This window comes from Rhinopithecus roxellana, chromosome 8, assembly GCF_007565055.1.
Source record: "Rhinopithecus roxellana isolate Shanxi Qingling chromosome 8, ASM756505v1, whole genome shotgun sequence".
Lineage (NCBI taxonomy): Eukaryota > Metazoa > Chordata > Mammalia > Primates > Cercopithecidae > Rhinopithecus > Rhinopithecus roxellana.
Genome location: NC_044556.1, coordinates 58,455,134 through 58,473,783, shown reverse-complemented (window position 1 = coordinate 58,473,783; position 18,650 = coordinate 58,455,134). Strand labels below are relative to the sequence as shown.

General features: G+C 39.5%; 1 protein-coding gene across 1 annotated transcript in view; it reads left to right on the top strand.

The window, feature by feature from the left end:
* CD1E (CD1e molecule) overlaps positions 1-18,650 on the top strand; it is a 97,308-nt gene that overhangs the window by 58,259 nt on the left and 20,399 nt on the right. The window contains exon 2 of the mRNA XM_030935233.1: positions 13,145-14,707. The gene's annotated coding sequence lies outside the window, so the exon portion shown is untranslated. The remainder of the gene's footprint in view (positions 1-13,144; positions 14,708-18,650) is intronic.

Sequence of the window (18,650 nt, the reverse complement as noted above, 5' to 3'; positions counted from 1 at the left end):
AACCAGTGCAAAGAAACTAAAAACCTTGAAAAAAGACTTGAGGAATGGCTAACTAGAATAACCAAAGTAGAGAAGTCCTTAAAAGAACTGATAGAGATGAAAACCATAACACGAGAACTACATGACAAATGCACAAGCTTCAGTAACTGACTAGATCATCTGGAAGAAAGAGTATCAGCGATTGAAGATCAAATGAATGAAATGAAGTGAGAAGAGAAGTGTAGAGAAAAAGGAGTAAGGAGAAATGAACAAAGCCTCCAAGAAATATGGGATTATGCGGAAAGACCAAATCTACGTCTGATTGGGGTGCCTGAAACTAATGGGGAAAATGGAACCAACTTGGAAAACCCTCTGCAGGATATCATCCAGGAGAACTTCCCCAACCTAGTAGGACAGGCCAACATTCAATTTCAAGAAATACAGAGAATGCCACAAAGATACTCCTCGAGAAGAGCAGCGTCAAGACACATAATTGTCAGATTCACCAAAGTTGAAATGAAGGAAAAAAAGTTAAGGGCAGCCAGAGAGAAAGGTCGGGTTACCCACAAAGGGAAGCCCATCAGACTAACAGCAGATCTCTCGGCAGAAACTCTACAAGCCAGAAGAGGGTGGGGGCCAATATTCAACATTCTTAAAGAAAAGAATTTTCAACCCAGAATTTCTTTTTTTTTTTTTTTTTTTTTATTATACTTTAAGTTCTAGGGTACATGTGCATAACGTGCAGGTTTGTTACATATGTATACTTATGCCATGTTGGTGTGCTGCACCCATCAACTCGTCAGCACCCATCAATTCATCATTTATATCATGTATAACTCCCCAATGCAATCCCTCCCTCCTCCCCCCTCCCCCCTCCCCATGATAGACCCCAGTGTGTGATGTTCCCCTTCCCGAGTCCAAGTGATCTCATTGTTCAGTTCCCACCTATGAGTGAGAACATGCGGTGTTTGGTTTTCTCTTCTTGTGATAGTTTGCTAAGAATGATGGTTTCCAGCTGCATCCATGTCCCTACAAAGGACGCAAACTCATCCTTTTTTATGGCTGCATAGTATTCCATGGTGTATATGTGCCACATTTTCTTAATCCAGTCTGTCACAGATGGACATTTGGGTTGATTCCAAGTCTTTGCTATTGTGAATAGTGCCGCAATAAACATACGTGTACATGTGTCTTTGTAGTAGACTAATTTATAATCCTTTGGGTATATACCCAGTAGTGGGATGGCTGGGTCATATGGTACATCTAGTTCTAGATCCTTGAGGAATTGCCATACTGTTTTCCATAATGGTTGAACTAGTTTACAATCCCACCAACAGTGTAAAAGTGTTCCTATTTCTCCACATCCTCTCCAACACCTGTTGTTTCCTGACTTCTTAATGATTGCCATTCTAACTGGTGTGAGATGGTATCTCATTGTGGTTTTGATTTGCATTTCTCTGATGGCCAGTGATGATGAGCATTTTTTCATGTGTCTGTTGGCTGTATGAATATCTTCTTTTGAGAAATGTCTGTTCATATCCTTTCCCCACTTTTTGATGGGGTTGTTTGTTTTTTTCTCGTATATTTGTTTGAGTTCTTTGTAGATTCTGGATATTAGCCCTTTGTCAGATGAGTAGGTTGCAAAAATTTTCTCCCATTCTGTAGGTTGCCTGTTCACTCTGATGGTAGTTTCTTTTGCTGTGCAAAAGCTCTTTAGTTTAATGAGATCCCATTTGTCAATTTTGGCTTTTGCTGCCGTTGCTTTTGGTGTTTTAGACATGAAGTCCTTGCCCATGCCTATGTCCTGAATGGTACTACCTAGATTTTCTTCTAGGGTTTTTATGGTATTAGGTCTAACATTTAAGTCTCTAATCCATCTTGAATTAATCTTCGTATAAGGGGTAAGGAAAGGATCCAGTTTCAGCTTTCTACTTATGGCTAGCCAATTTTCCCAGCACCATTTATTAAATAGGGAATCCTTTCCCCATTTCTTGTTTCTCTCAGGTTTGTCAAAGATCAGATGGCTGTAGATGTGCGGTATTATTTCTGAGGACTCTGTTCTGTTCCATTGGTCTATATCTCTGTTTTGGTACCAGTACCATGCTGTTTTGGTTACTGTAGCCTTGTAGTATAGTTTGAAGTAGGTAGCGTGACGCCTCCAGCTTTGTCCTTTTGACTTAGGATTGGCTTGGCAATGCGGGCTCTTTTTTGGTTCCATATGAACTTTAAAGCAGTGTTTTCCAATTCTGTGAAGAAAGTCATTGGTAGCTTGATGGGGATGGCATTGAATCTATAAATAACCTTGGGGAGTATGGCCATTTTCACGATATTGATTCTTCCTATCCATGAGCATGGTATGTTCTTCCATTTGTTTGTGTCCTCTTTGATTTCACTGAGCAGTGGTTTGTAGTTCTCCTTGAAGAGGTCCTTTACATCCCTTGTAAGCTGGATTCCTAGGTATTTTATTCTCTTTGAAGCAATTGTGAATGGAAGTTCATTCCTGATTTGGCTCTCTGCTTGTCTGTTGCTGGTGTATAAGAATGCTTGTGATTTTTGCACATTAATTTTGTATCCTGAGACTTTGCTGAAGTTGCTTATCAGCTTAAGGAGATTTTGGGCTGAGACGATGGGGTTTTCTAAATATACAATCATGTCATCTGCAAACAGGGACAATTTGACTTCTTCTTTTCCTAACTGGATACCCTTGATTTCTTTCTCTTGCCTGATTGCCCTAGCCAGAACTTCCAACACTATGTTGAATAGGAGTGGTGAGAGAGGGCATCCCTGTCTTGTGCCAGTTTTCAAAGGGAATTTTTCCAGTTTTTGCCCATTCAGTATGATATTAGCTGTGGGTTTGTCATAAATGGCTCTTATTATTTTGAGGTACGTTCCATCAATACCAAATTTATTGAGCGTTTTTAGCATGAAGGGCTGTTGAATTTTGTCAAAAGCCTTTTCTGCATCTATTGAGACAATCATGTGGTTCTTGTCTTTGGTTCTGTTTATATGCTGGATTACGTTTATTGATTTGCGAATGTTGAACCAGCCTTGCATCCCAGGGATGAAGCCCACTTGATCATGGTGGATAAGCTTTTTGATGTGCTGCTGAATCCGGTTTGCCAGTATTTTATTGAGGATTTTTGCATCAATGTTCATCAGGGATATTGGTCTAAAATTCTCTTTTTTTGTTGTGTCTCTGCCAGGCTTTGGTATCAGGATGATGTTGGCCTCATAAAATGAGTTAGGGAGGATTCCCTCTTTTTCTATTGATTGGAATAGTTTCAGAAGGAATGGTACCAGCTCCTCCTTGTACCTCTGGTAGAATTCAGCTGTGAATCCATCTGGTCCTGGACTTTTTTTGGTGGGTAGGCTATTAATTGTTGCCTCAATTTCAGAGCCTGCTATTGGTCTATTCAGGGATTCAACTTCTTCCTGGTTTAGCCTTGGGAGAGTGTAAGTGTCCAGGAAATTATCCATTTCTTCTAGATTTTCTAGTTGATTTGCGTAGAGGCGTTTATAGTATTCTCTGATGGTAGTTTGTATTTCTGTGGGGTCAGTGGTGATATCCCCTTTATCATTTTTTATTGCATCTATTTGATTCCTCTCTCTTTTTTTCTTTATTAGCCTTGCTAGCGGTCTGTCAATTTTGTTGATCTTTTCAAAAAACCAACTCCTGGATTCATTGATTTTTTGGAGGGTTTTTTGTGTCTCTATCTCCTTCAGTTCTGCTCTGATCTTAGTTATTTCTTGCATTCTGCTAGCTTTTGAATGTGATTGCTCTTGCCTCTCTAGTTCTTTTAATTGTGATGTTAGAGTGTCAATTTTAGATCTTTCCTGCTTTCTCTTGTGGGCATTTAGTGCTATAAATTTCCCTCTACACACTGCTTTAAATGTGTCCCAGAGATTCTGGTATGTTGTATCTTTGTTCTCATTGGTTTCAAAGAACATCTTTATTTCCGCTTTCATTTCGTTATGTACCCAGTAGTCATTCAGGAGCAGGTTGTTCAGTTTCCATGTAGTTGAGCGGTTTTGATTGAGTTTCTTAGTCCTGAGTTCTAGTTTGATTGCACTGTGGTCTGAGAGACAGTTTGTTATAATTTCTGTTCTTTTACATTTGCTGAGGAGTACTTTACTTCCAATTATGTGGTCAATTTTGGAATAAGTGCGATGTGGTGCTGAGAAGAATGTATATTCTGTTGATTTGGGGTGGAGAGTTCTATAGATGTCTATTAGGTCCGCTTGGTGCAGAGATGAGTTCAATTCCTGGATATCCTTGTTAACTTTCTGTCTCGTTGATCTGTCTAATGTTGACAGCGGAGTGTTGAAGTCCCCCATTATTATTGTATGGGAGTCTAAGTCTCTTTGTAAGTCTCTAAGGACTTGCTTTATGAATCTGGGTGCTCCTGTATTGGGTGCATATATATTTAGGAGAGTTAGCTCTTCCTGTTGAATTGATCCCTTTACCATTATGTAATGGCCTTCTTTGTCTCTTTTGATCTTTGATGGTTTAAAGTCTGTTTTATCAGAGACTAGGATTGCAACCCCTGCTTTTTTTTGTTCTCCATTTGCTTGGTAGATCTTCCTCCATCCCTTTATTTTGAGCCTATGTATGTCTCTGCATGTGAGATGGGTCTCCTGAATACAGCAGACTGATGGGTCTTGACTCTTTATCCAGTTTGCCAGTCTGTGTCTTTTAATTGGAGCATTTAGTCCATTAACATTTAAGGTTAATATTGTTATGTGTGAACTTGATCCTGCCATTATGATATTAACTGGTTATTTTGCTCGTTAGTTGATGCAGTTTCTTCCTAGCCTCGATGGTCTTTACATTTTGCCAAGTTTTTGCGATGGCTGGTACCAGTTGTTCCTTTCCATGTTTAGGGCTTCCTTCAGGGTCTCTTGTAAGGCAGGCCTGGTGGTGACAAAATCTCTAAGCATTTTCTTATCTGTAAAGGATTTTATTTCTCCTTCACTTATGAAACTTAGTTTGGCTGGATATGAAATTCTGGGTTTAAAATTCTTTTCTTTAAGAACGTTGAATATTGGCCCCCACTCTCTTCTGGCTTGTAGAGTTTCTGCCAAGAGATCTGCTGTTAGTCTGATGGGCTTCCCTTTGTGGGTGACCCGACCTTTCTCTCTGGCTGCCCTTAAGATTTTTTCCTTCATTTCAACTTTGGTGAATCTGGCAATTATGTGTCTTGGAGTTGCTCTTCTGGAGGAGTATCTTTGTGGCGTTCTCTGTATTTCCTGAATTTGAATGTTGGCCTGCCCTACTAGGTTGGGGAAGTTCTCCTGGATGATATCCTGAAGAGTGTTTTCCAACTTGGTTCCATTTTCCCCCTCACTTTCAGGCACCCCAATCAGACGTAGATTTGGTCTTTTTACGTAATCCCATACTTCTTGCAGGCTTTGCTCATTTCTTTTTCTTCTTTTTTCTTTTGGTTTCTCTTCTCGCTTCATTTCATTCATTTGATCTTCAATCGCTGATACTCTTTCTTCCAGTTGATCGAGTCGGTTACTGAAGCTTGTGCATTTGTCACGTATTTCTCGTGTCATGGTTTTCATCTCTGTCATTTCGTTTATGATCTTCTCTGCATTAATGAGTCTAGCTGTCAATTCTTCCACTCTTTTTTCAAGATTTTTAGTTTCTTTGCGCTGGGTACGTAATTCCTCCTTTAGCTCTGAGAAGTTTGATGGACTGAAGCCTTCTCTCCTCTCGTCCAAGTCATTCTCTGACCAGCTTTGATCCGTTGCTGGTGATGGGCTGCGCTCCTTTGCAGGGGGAGATGCGCTCTTATTTTTTGAATTTCCAGCTTTTCTGCCCTGCTTCTTCCCCATCTTTGTGGTTTTATCTGTCTCTGGTCTTTGATGGTGGTGACGAACTGATGGGGTTTTGGTATAGGTGTCCTTCCTGTTTGATAGTTTTCCTTCTGACAGTCAGAAGGACTCTCTGTTGGTCTGTTGGAGATTGCTTGAGGTCCACTCCAGACCCTGTTTGCCTGGGTATCAGCAGCAGAGGTTGCCGAAGATAGAATATTGCTGAACAGCGAGTGTACCTGTCTGATTCTTCCTTTGGAAGTGTCCTCTCAGGGGTGTACTCCACCCTGTGAGGTGTGGGATGTCAGACTGCCCCTAGTGGGGGATTTCTCCCAGCTAGGCTACTCAGGGGTCAGGGACACACCTGAGCAGGCAGTCTGTCCGTTCTCAGATCTCAACCTCCGCGTTGGGAGATCTGCGGCTCTCCCCAAAGCTGTCAGACAGAGTCGTTCGCGTCTGCACCGGCTCCCGATACTTCCCCTGTTGTTCTTCAGCTGTGCGCTGTCCCCAGAGGTGGAGACTACAGAGACAGGCAGGCTTCCTTGAGCTGCTGTGAGCTCCACCCAGTTCGAGCTTCCCAGCGGCTTTGTTTACCTACTTAAGCCTCAGCAATGGCGGGCGCCCCTCCCCCAGCCTCGCTGCTGCCTTGCGGATAGATCGCGGCAGACTGCTGTGTTAGCAGTGAGGGAGGCTTCGTGGGCGTGGGACCCTCCCGGCCAGGTGTGGGATATATTCTCCTGGAATGCCTGTATGCTTACAGCGCAGTATTGGGGTGGGAGTTACCCGATTTTCCAGGTGTTGTGTGTCTCAGTTCCCCTGGCTAGGAAAACGGATCCCCTTCCCCCTTGCGCTTCCAGGTGAGGCGATGCCTCGCCCTGCTTCAGCTCTCGCTGGTCAGGCTGCAGCAGCTGACCAGCACCGATTGTCCGGCACTCCCTAGTGAGATGACCCCAGTACCTCAGTTGAAAATGCAGAAATCACCGGTCTTCTGTGTCGCTCGCGCTGGGAGTTGGAGACAGGAGTTGTTCCTATTCGGCCATCTTGCTCCGCCCCTATCTCAACCCAGAATTTCATATCCAGCTAACTAAGTTTCATAAGTGAAGGAGAAATAAAATCCTTTCCAGACAAGCAAATGCTTAGAGAGGTTGTCACCACAAGGCCTGCCCTACAAGAGATCCTGAAGGAAGCACTAAACATGGAAAGAAACAATAGGTATCAGTCACTGCAAAAACATGTCAAAATGTAAAGTCCATCGATGCTAGGAAAAAACTGCATCAACTAGTGAGCAAAATTACCACCTAATATCATAATGACAGGATCAAGTTCACACATAAGAATATTAACCTTAAATGTAAATGGACTAAATGGTCCAACTAAAAGACACAGATTGGCAAATTGGATAAAGAGTCAAGACCCATCAGTTTGCTTTATTCAGGAGACCCATCTCACATGCAGAGACATACATAGGCTCAAAATAAAGGGATGGAGGAAGATCTACCAAGCAAATGGAGAACAAAAAACAACAGGGGTTGCAATCCTAGTCTCCGATAAAACAGACTTTAAACCATCAAAGATCAAAAGAGACAAAGAAGGCCATTACATAATGGTTAAGGGATCAATTCAACAGGAAGAACTAACTCTCCTAAATATATATGCACCCAATACAGGAGCACCCAGATTCATAAAGCAAGTCCTTAGAGACTTACAGAGAGACTTAGACTCCCATACAATAATAATGGGAGACTTCAACACCCCACTGTCAACATTAGATAGATCAACGAGACAGAAAGTCAACAAGGATATCCAGGAATTGAACTCAACTCTGCACCAAGCAGACCTAATAGACATCTACAGAACTCTCCACCCCAAATCAACAGAATATACATTCTTCTCAGCACCACATTGCACTTATTCCAAAATTGACCACATAGTTGGAAGTAAAGCACTCCTCACCAAACGTAAAAGAACAGAAATTATAACAAACTGTCTCTCAGACCACAGGGCAATCAAACTAGAACTCAGGACTAAGAAACTCAATCAAAACTGCTCAACTACATGGAAACTGAACAACCTGCTCCTGAATGACTACTGGGTACATAACGAACTGAAGGCAGAAATAAAGATGTTCTATGAAACCAATGAGAACAAAGATAAACATACCGGAATCTCTGGGACACATTTAAAGCAGTGTGTGGAGGGAAATTTATAGCACTAAATGCCCACAAGAGAAAGCTGGAAAGATCTAAAATTGACACCCTAGAATCACAATTAAAAGACCTAGAAAAGCAAGAGCAAACACATTCAAAAACTAGCAGAAGGCAAAAAATAACTAAGATCAGAGCAGAACTGAAGGAGATAGAGACACAAAAATACCTCCAAAAAAATCAATGAATCCAGGAGCTGGTCTTTTGAAAAGATCAACAAAATTGATGGATGACTAGTAAGACTAATAAAGAAGAAAAGAGAGAAGAATCAAATAGATGAAATAAAAAATGATAAAGGGGATATCACCACCGACCCCACAGAAATACAAACTACCATCAGAGGATACTATAAACACCTCTACGCAAAAAAAACTAGAAAACCTGAAGAAATGGATAATTTCCTGGACACTTACACTCTCCCAAGACTAAACCAGGAAGAAGCTGAATCCCTGATTAGACCAATAGCAGCCTCTGAATTGAGGCAATAATTAATAGCCTACCAACCAAAAAAAGGCCAAGACCAGACAGATTCACAGCCAAATTCTACCAGAGGTACAAGGAGGAGTTGGTACCATTTCTTCTGAAACTATTCCAATCGACAGAAAAAGAGGGAATCCTCCCAAACTCATTTTATGAGGCCAACATCGTCCTGATACCAAAGCCTGACAGAGATACAACAAAAAAAGAGAATTTCAGACCAATATCCCTGATGAACATCGATGAAAAAATCCTCAATAAAATACTGGCAAACCGAATCCAGCAGCACATCAAAAAGCTTACCCACCATGATCAAGTGGGCTTCATCCCTGGGATGCAAGGCTGCTTCAACATACACAAATCAATAAGCATAATCCAGCATACAAACAGAACCAAAGACAAAAACCACATGATTATCTCAATAGATGCAGAAAAGGCCTTGACAAAATTCAACAGCCCTTCATGTTAAAAATTCTCAATAAATTCGGTAGTGATGGAAGGTATCTCAAAATAATAAGAGCTGTTTATGACAAACCCACAGCCAATATCATACTGAATGGTCAAAAACTGGAGGCATTCCCTTTGAAAACTGGCACACGACAGGGATGCCCTCTCTCACCTCTCCTATTCAACATAGTGTTGGAAGTTCTGGCTAGGGCAATCAGGCAAGAGAAAGAAATAAAGCGTATTCAGTTAGGAAAAGAAGAAGTCAAATTGTCCCTGTTTGCAGATGACATGATTGTATATTTAGAAAACCCCATCATCTTAGCCCAAAATCTCCTTAAGCTGATAAGCAACCTCAGCAAAGTCTCAGGATACAAAATTAATGTGCAAAAATCACAAGCATTCTTATACATCAGTAACAGATAAACAGACAGCCAAATCATGAATGAACTTCCATTCACAATAGCTTCAAAGAGAATAAAATACCTAGGAATCCAACTTACAAGGGATGTAAAGGACCTCTTCAAGGAGAACTACAAACCACTGCTTAGTGAAATAAGAGGACACAAACAATTGGAAGAACATATCATGCTCATGAATAGGAAGAATCAATATCTTGAAAATGGCCATACTGCCCAAGGGAATTTATAGATTCAATGCCATCCCCATTAAGCTACCAATGACTTTCTTCACAGAATTGGAAAAAACTGCTTTAAAGTTCATATGGAACCAAAAAAGAGCCCGCATTGCCAAGACAATCCTAATCCAAAAGAACAAAGCTGGAGGCATCATGCTACCTCACTTCAAACTATACTACAAGGCTGCAGTAACCAAAACAGCGTGGTACTGGTACCAAAACAGAGATATGGACCAATGGAACAGAACAGAGCCCTCAGAAATAATACCACACATCTACAGCCATCTGATCTTTGACAAACCTGACAAAAACAAGAAATGGGGAAAGGATTCCCTATTTAATAAATGGTGCTGGGAAAATTGGCTAGCCATAAGTAGAAAGCTGAAACTGGATCCTTTCCTTACTCCTTATACAAAAATTAATTCAAGATGGATTAGAGACTTAAATGTTAGACCTAATACCATAAAAACCCTAGAAGAAAACCTAGGGAATACCATTCAGGACATAGGCATGGGCAAGGACTTCATGTCTAAAACACCAAAAGCAATGGCAGCAAAAGCAAAAATAGACAAATGGGATCCAATTAAACTAAAGAGCTTCTGCACAGCAAAAGAAACTACCATCAGAGTGAACAGGCAACCTACAGAATGGGAGAAAATTTTTGCAATCTACTCATCTGACAAAGGGCTAATATCCAGAACCTACAAAGAACTCAAACAAATTTACAAGAAAAAAGCAACCCATCAAAAAGTGGGCAAAGGATATGAACAGACATTTCTCAAAAGAAGAAATGCATACATCCAACAGACACATGAAAAATTGCTCATTATCACTGGCCATCAGAGAAATGCAAATCGAAACCACAATGAGATACCATCTCACACCAGTTAGAATGGTAATCATTAAAAAGTCAGGAAACAGCCAGTGCTGGAGAGGATGTGGAGAAATAGGAGCACTTTTACACTGTTGGTTGGTGGGATTGTAAACTAGTTCAACCATTATGGAAAACAGTATGGCGATTCCTCAAGGATCTCGAACTAGAAGTACCATATGACCCAGCCATCCCATTACTGGGTATATACCCAAAGGATTATAAATCATGCTGCTATAAAGACACATGCAAACGTATGTTCATTGCAGCACTATTCACACTAGCAAAGACTTGGAATCAACCCAAATGTCCATCAGTGACAGACTGGATTAAGAAAATGTGGCACATATACACCATGGAAAACTATGCAGCCATAAAAATGGATGAGTTTGTGTCCTTTGTAGGGACATGGATGCAGATGGAAACCATCATTCTCAGCAAACTATCACAAGAACAGAAAACCAAGTACCGTATGTTCTCACTCATAGGTGGGAACTGAACAATAAGATCACTTGGACTCGGGAAGGGCAACATCACACACTGGGGCCTGTTGTGGGGAGGGGGGAGGGGGGAGGGATTGCATTGGGAGTTATACCTGATGTAAATGACGAGTTGATGGGTGCTGACGAGTTGATGGGTGCGGCACACCAACATGGCACAAGTATACATATGAAACAGAGCTGCATGTTATGCACATGTACCCTAGAACTTAAAGTATAATAATAAAAAATGAAATAAAATAAAGTAAAAAATCTAAAACTAAAAAAAAAACCAAGAAAGGAAACAAAAATATTGTGCACTCTAATTCCTTTCTTCTCATGTATTTTGAATTTTCATGTACCAATTTACATCTTTTGTATTGTTTATCTTTTAATAAATTATTTTAGTTATCATTTTAAGAGCTTTGCATTTTAGTCTTCATACTAAAGTTATAAGTGGTCTACATACCATAATTACAACATTAGATATCCCGAATTTATCTGTATACCTACATTTACTTATTTATTTAAAGCCAGGGTATTACTCTGTCACTCAGGCTGGAGTGCGATGACTCAGTCTTGGCTCACTGCAACCTCTGTCTCCTAGGCTCAAAGAATTATCCTATTTCAGCTTCTTGAATAGCTAGGACTACAGGCACAAGCCACCATGGCTATTTTTTTTTTCCGTAAGATGGGGTTTTGCCATGTTGCCTAGGCTGGTCTCAAATCCCTGGGTTTAGTCAATCCACCTGCCTCAGCTTTCTGAAGTGCTGGGATCACAGCCATGAGCTACAATGCCTGGCCTGTATACTTACTTTTATCGGTGAGTTCTATACCTTTTGATATTTTCTTGTCACACATTAGCATTTGTTTCTTTCAAGTCAAAGAACTTCCTTTGTTATTTCTTGTAAGACAGATCAGGTGGTGTTGCATTTAGTTGGCTTTTGTTTGTCTGGAAAAGTCTTTATCTCTCCTTCATTTATGAAGGATATATTTGCCAGTTACTTTATTCTTGGTTGGCAATCTTTTTCTTTCGGCATTCTGAATATATTGCCCTACACTTTTTGGCCTGCAAGGTTTCTGCTGAAAAGTCTGTTGCCAGGCATATCAACATTCCCTTACATGTTATTTGCTTCTTTTCTATTACTGTTTTTAGAATGTTCTGTTTCTGAGAGTCAAAGGGTATGTCTTGAGGTAGTTCCGTTTGTGTTCAATCTGATTGATGGCCTTTGACCTTCCTCTACAGCATTTACATCTTTTTCCAGGATTGTAAAATTTTCTATTATGATTTCTGTGAATAAGCCTTCTATCTCTTTGTCTTTTTCTGCACCCTCTTGAACTCTAATGACCTAAGTATTTGCTCTTTCAATAGCATCCCAAAGACTCCATGAACTTCACTTGTTTCTTTTTTTCTTTTATTCTTTGTTCTCCTTTGGCAATATTTCAAATAGTCTATCTTTTATTTCACTGATTTTTTTTCTTCTGCTTGATTAATTCTGCTGTTAATGCTCTGTATTGCATCTCTTATTTCATTCATTGCATCTTTTAGCTCTAGGATTTGTTAGATTTTTCATTATTTTACTCCCTGTTAAACTTCTCTGATAAACTTCTGAATTGTTTTTCTCTGTGTTTTACTGAAATTCACTAAGCCTCCTTAACAAGCTATTCTGAATTCCTTGAGAGATAATACTTCTCCATCACTTTAGGGTTTGTCACTGGCATCTTTTTATATCTGCTTGGTGAGGTCATAATTCCCTGGTTGCTCTTGATGCTTGTGGATGTACATTGATGTATTTGCTTTGAATAAAGGTATTTATTTTAGTCTTCACAGTCTGGCTTTGTGTGTGCCTGTTTTTCTTCACTGGGACTGTCCAGAATTTAAGCAAACCTAATGTCAGAGTCCATGACTGCAGCAGCCATTTCAGCAGTAGAGGGAACGCTAAGCCCAGGTTCACTGTCTCACGAGGGCTGTCAGGTTGGCATGGAGCCCTTATGTAGAAGGACATGAGGAAGACCCAAGGAGGGTACCCAAGCTGTGTGAGGAAGCTGACCAGGGACCAAAGTCCAGAAGCCTGTCTCATTGGCTCAGGTAGGTGTACATTTCCTGGTAGATCCCTGCACATTTAGGACAATTCCCTAATTGAATTAAAATGTGATAGTTCTGAGACTGTCCCTGCTCAGGATCTGCTGTGGGAGGGTGGCTGACAGACTTACCTCAGTCTTACATCATTTCCAGATGCGTGCACTTCCCAGCAGTTTGCTGCATGGGCAGAGGAATTCCGTGACTACAATGGGAGGAGCTGGAGCTAAGACTGTGCATCCTCAGGATCCATTGTGGGGTGAATGCTGGCAACTCTCCCTGGTAGCTCAGGTGGGCACACAATCTCCAGTAGTCACATATATGTGCAAGAGAATTTCCCAACTGCAGTGAGAGGAGCTGGAGCTGAGACTGGGCCCCCTCAGGATCTATTTCGGGACAAAGGTTGGTGGTCCCATCAAGGAGGTTCAGAAAAATGGGTAATTTCCTGGCTATGACATAAGGGTAAGTCTTTCTCTAGGTATCCTTGTGTGAACAGTAACAAACTAAGATCACAGCTGAGTGGGTCTGGAGCCAAATTACAGGGTAAGTTTCAGATTCACTGCCAAAAATATAATGGGCAGAAGAGCTTTTCTGCCAAGGCACTAGTGTACGTGATTCCTCCTAGACACATTGGCAGATGTATTTGGTTCAAGACTCAAGACAAAATTGGGGTGTAGCCAAGCCTTTGGTTAATGGGGATGTTCCAAGTTTGAAACCTGGAGTAGCATTGGTGGATCTGCTATCCAGGTGCTGGTCTGCAAACCCAAAGCTGCCTACCTAGGGCTTAGCTTCCATTGAATTTTCACAGATTCCTTCCTGATTCCTGAGGCTTCCTCAGAGAGACTTTTGTCTGTGGATGAGTAGACAATTCTTGGAGTGGGGGGGATATGAGTGGGTTACTTCCTATTCCACCATCTTTCTGACATCGTGTTCGTATTTCTATTCTGACTGTAACGTATATAGTGGGATTAGGTGAATACATAATTACGTTGATTCATTGGAAACCAAGATTTTCCGTATGGGAGAAAAGAGAAGTATAAGTGAGACTGATGAGTTAAACATGTAGTTTTGAATTTGAAGTGAAAGTATAAATATGAGCTTGTGATGATATTTATCCTTAAAAAAATTCCCAGTCTAATTTTTTTTTAGGTTTTCCCCCTTAGAAGGCCTAGACACCAGGATTAACCCAGTAATTTCCATATCACATGTTTTCCACTAACAAGGACCAGAGATACTTCCTAATTTCCAGTGTAGGGCAAGAAATTTTGGCAAGAACCTTGAGCAACTTTGCCACATCAGAAAGCAATAGAGTCTTTATGACAGAGGTGTATTGATGGAGTTCAGGAAGAACTGACTTGAAAAAAGTCTCATTGTCACAGATAGGACAATTTGAGCTTCAATAAAACAACTACTAAGAGAGATCCAAGCATTTTAAATAAGCTGAAATTCATGAGTATACAATTATGCAAAAAAATTGATTGCTTGTGGAGAATGCCATATAAAGCATTCATCCTCTTGAGAACTGGCAAATAAATAGAAAGAATAAATAATTTATTCTTTGATTACCTCAAGGTAATAAGGTAGTTACTGAGGGTAGTGTCTCTTTAGGAATACTCTAACTAATAAGTGAAGAATGTTTAACATATTTTTCTTTCACCCCTAGGCCATTCGTTCACAAGATGTGACCCACGGCACCTTGAGGTCCCTGACTCCTTTCCTGTGGGTTCATAGTTCACAATAAATCTTAACAATACTAACAGGTTAAATTTTTAATTCTGTTCTTCTCATGATCGTATGTTGTTCTCCAGAGACTACATGAAATATGATATTGCATCAGATTGGATGCCAAAGCAGATATGAAAATGTAGCTGTTTTCTTATTAAGCCAGACATTAAAGAGAATTGCCAAAATACTAAATAAATAAATAGATGCAGCTGTAAAACCATGCTTCTCACTACATTTTTGAAAAACTTTTAAAAGATGTGATTTTTGTTGATATGTAATCCATGTTTAATTGTAGAGAAGTTTATAAATATTTTAATTATTAGTTTATTAGTTTTTACTTCTAAGATATATCTAGTAGCTATCTGTCTGGACATACATTTTATAAACACACACATACACACACACACTCTCCATCACACAAAGAAAAGTTTTTCTGGTGATCTCAATCTTTTTTTATTGTGGTAAAATACACATACATAAGATTTACCATCTTTGCCATTTTTAAGTGTACAATTCTGTGTTATTAAGTACACTCACACTATTATGGCACCCTCAATAACTTCTACATGTGTAAAATGTGTAAGAGTTGAGACCTATTAATCTAGTAATGAATGAAGACCATCAAGCATTATATGCCTCTTGTGAGATATACATAGTATAATAAAACCTGAATCTGATCACATCACAAATCTATTTATGTATAGTAAATAAAGAGAACAAAGGGGCATGTTAAATGACATTATAGCTATGTCATCAGCAAAATCCAAACTGTGGATGATTCTACAATAAGAATGATGAAATTTCTTAAAAAAAAAATTCTAGGATAAAAATGAGAGAAGAAACCTACAGATTAAAAAAGATTTATGAAACATATCAACTAATTTTGATGCATGAATCTTATTTTTATTCCAATTTAATGAATAAACTGTAAAAAACAATTCATGAGACAGTTGGAAAAAATTTGACTGCTGACCAACTATATATTTAATGATATTAAGAAATCTTTTATTTGGGGGTGTCATAATATAATTTTGGCTATATGCTTAAAAAGTCTACATGTTACAGAAAGACATGTAGAAATAGTTAAGGATGAAATGATATAATATCTGAAATTCATTTTAATCACAAGTTGATAATTTTTTCAAAACTGTCTAATGAGCAAAGGGTGATTTTTATACTGCTTTATCTTTGCATTTATAAAATTATTATTATTACTACTATTATTGTTATTATTATTATTTTTGGAGGCAGGGTCTTGCTCTGTCACCCAGGCTGGAGTGCAGTGGCACAATCTCGGCTCACTGCAACCTCCGCCTCCAGGGTTCAAGTGATTCACCTGCCTCAGCCTCCCAAGTAGCTGGGACTACAGCCACTCACCACCATGCCCAGCTAATTTTCATATTTTTAGTAGAGACAGGGTTTCACCATAAAATTATTAATTAAAAAGCTGAAAAGGAGTCATTCTTTACCTCAGAGTTTTAAGTCACTTAGTAGCTGGTTTGGTTTCAGATTGACTGCTGTAGTATCACAGTGCTTGTAGAGTTACTACAAGCACAGTTCAAGTAACTCTTATTTTACTTATTAATGGCTCCAAAGTACAGAAGTAGTGATGCTAGCAATTTTGATACGTGAAAGAGAAGCTATAAAGTGCTTCCTTCAAGTGAAAAGGTGAAAAATAAGCAAAGAAAAAAATTGTATGCTGAGGTTGCTAAAATCTTCAGTAAGAATGAATTTTCTATCCATGAAATTGTGAAGAAAAAAAGAAATTTGTGGTAATTTTGCTGTTACACCTCACACTGCAAAAGCTATGACAGAGTGCATGCATGATAAGCGCTTAGTTAAGATAATTAAGGCATTAAATTTGTAGGTGGAAAACATAAACAGAAATGTGTTCCAACTGATGGCAATTAGGTTTGGCACTATCTGCAGGCTTTCGGCATCACTGGGGGTATTGGAACACGTCCACTGTCAATAAGGGGGAATGATTGTATTTTAATATTTTGGCCAAAATAGCACAAACACATACACATGCACACACTCTCTCATAAATAAAAACAGTCAAGAAGGCCTTATAATTTGAGGCAGAAGATCTACTTCCGAAAGTCGTTCATTCGGAGGTCATAGTTAAAATCACGAGTAAATTAAGATTTACCAAGGTAAGGACCCTTAGAGGAAAATCTTACGTCCAAACAAAACAAAACAACAGCAATCCCCCCACCCCACACACAAAACAACAACAACAACACACCACTGTTGAGGGCTGGTAATTTGTAAAGAAAAAAAATAAGAGTAAAGAAAACAGAAAAAAATAAGAAAAATATAAAAAAGCTGGTTTAAGACATCAGAGATCACAGTAACGTCAGCATTTTCAACCCAACTGAAAATTCAATCTCTACTGGCTTAAAAGAAAAAATGAGACTTACTAGGTTCATATACTAAATTGTCCAGAGGTAGTTTAGTTTCCAGATATAGTTTGATCTGGGCTTTGGCCCTGTTATCTCATTTGCTCCTTTATCTTTTTTGTTTGTGGGCTTCAATTCTAGGCCAGGTTTTTCTATGGAATAAAATTCTACAGCAATTTTAGACTTTGCACACATTACACCATCCAGACAGAATTCCTCTTTCCTCAACCAACAAACATTAACCCAAATCTTCAGTTGGATTTGGCCAATCGGGTCACATATAAACTATGAACCAATTATTCTGGTTAAGCAGGGGCATACCATTCTGAGTATTATCTTAGATCTTGGTTCTCATCTGGTGTCAATTTTGCCGCCTAGGAGATATTTGGCAATGTCTGAAGATATGTTTGGTTGTCACAGCTGACGAGATACTATTGGCATCCAGTGAGCAGATGCTGCTAAACATCCTACAGTGCACCGAAGAGCCTTCCACAGCAAAGAATTAAATGGGCCAAAATGTCAATAGTGGCATAGTGGTCAATAGTGGCCAAAATAGTCAATAGTCAACAGTAAGAGAAACGATTAGACCAAGGGTTCTTAAACTTGAATGTGCATCAGAATCACTGGAAGCCTTTAAAACAGATCACTGGCTTTCATTCTCAGATTTTCTGATTCAGCAGGTCAGGGAGGTAGGAAGGCTAAATATTGCTTTTTCTAACAAGGTGCCAAGTGCTATTGCTGCAGATAGTTCATAGTTTATATTCCAAGAACCACAGGCTAACTAGGGCCCAAGACTGTACTTAAGGTGCAGTCAAGCATACAACAAAAGCATGGCTATGCTACAAGGTGGGGTCAAGTTGAATGCATTCTGGAGAAGCAACTAGCTGTCTTAGTAGAGGAGAAAGCTGTGTTTTCACTCATTTCCTACACTTCTCAAGTTCCAAATGCCACATTGTCCTAAAATTTCTAGGTGGGAAAATTGCTTCTAGTATTCCGGGCTTCTCCAAAACTTCTGTTTGCCCTGACCTATCTTCCTAAGTTCTACAGAAAATACATACTCAAATTGCCCCTGGTCTTCATTGTTTTAATAAAAATGAATTTAGATGTTTTAAAATGGGTTGTTTTAGAAAACTATGGAATAAACAAAAAATGAATAAAGGTAAATGCAAATCAAAGGTACAACTAAATTGATACAACACAGATATCAAAGACTCTGTGGGAAGAAACAGTGCTCTTTTTTCCTTGAATATATTGTAGTCTACCTAAACTATTACTCCTCACTCACCTTGCCTCTCTCACTCATTCTCACTGGAAAAATGAGTAGAATCCCATTTCTGTTGTGTCTGGAGTTGGTTCCTTCTGGTGGGTTCATGGTCTCCCTGACTTCAAGAATGGAGCCAAGGACCTTCTGACCTTCGTGGTGAGTGTTACAGCTCTTAAAGATGGCAGAGACTCAAACAGTGAGCAGTAGCAAGATTTATTGTGAAGAGCAAAAGAACAACACTTCCACAGCCTGGAAGGGGACCCAAGTGGGT